The following is a 649-nucleotide window of genomic DNA, read 5'->3' on the forward strand; positions in this document are numbered from 1 at the left end:
AGTAACTTGTTGTAGTCCCTACGAGCCGTTTTTGTAGGCATTAAACTGCCATAATTTTAAAAGTCGATATCTCCGTTTGCATTGAACTTTCAGCTTCGTAACTTTGCAGATATTGTTTATGCTCAAACAGCAACATTACACACAAACTAACGTTAAAAAAGTGAAATCGCAATCAACCACCCCTTTAAAATATTTATTAATGTAATTTAAATACTTAATATTATAATCTTATTAGAAATTTTCATTTGAAATATTTCATTTTACATCATAGTGTTTCTTTGTTCATAATTGTGTGTGCAAAAATTGTTCAATAATTCAAGTTCAAAATAAAGGTTATATTCTTTTTGTTTTTCTCTCAAATTATCAGGTTGTTAATATAATTTGTAATTAAAAACAACTTGCATTAAAATAGAAAAATGTCAAATTAATACATGTTCACTTGTGGGGCCTCAGAAATGTGTACAGTATATTAATTTGTTTAACATGCTTTTTCTTGTTCAACATTAAAAAAATTAAAATAAAAAATACACATCCTAACAGGTCAGAGCAAGTCATTGTACGTGCATATTATGAGGCAGAGGGCAGGAAACAGTTGTACTCTGACAGAAACAGATGCGCTGGCCTCATACAGGAAGCTGTGGCTTATTCA

This window comes from Sinocyclocheilus rhinocerous, unplaced genomic scaffold, assembly GCF_001515625.1.
Source record: "Sinocyclocheilus rhinocerous isolate Xijiao unplaced genomic scaffold, SAMN03320098_v1.1 scaffold534, whole genome shotgun sequence".
In the NCBI taxonomy this organism is placed as follows: domain Eukaryota; kingdom Metazoa; phylum Chordata; class Actinopteri; order Cypriniformes; family Cyprinidae; genus Sinocyclocheilus; species Sinocyclocheilus rhinocerous.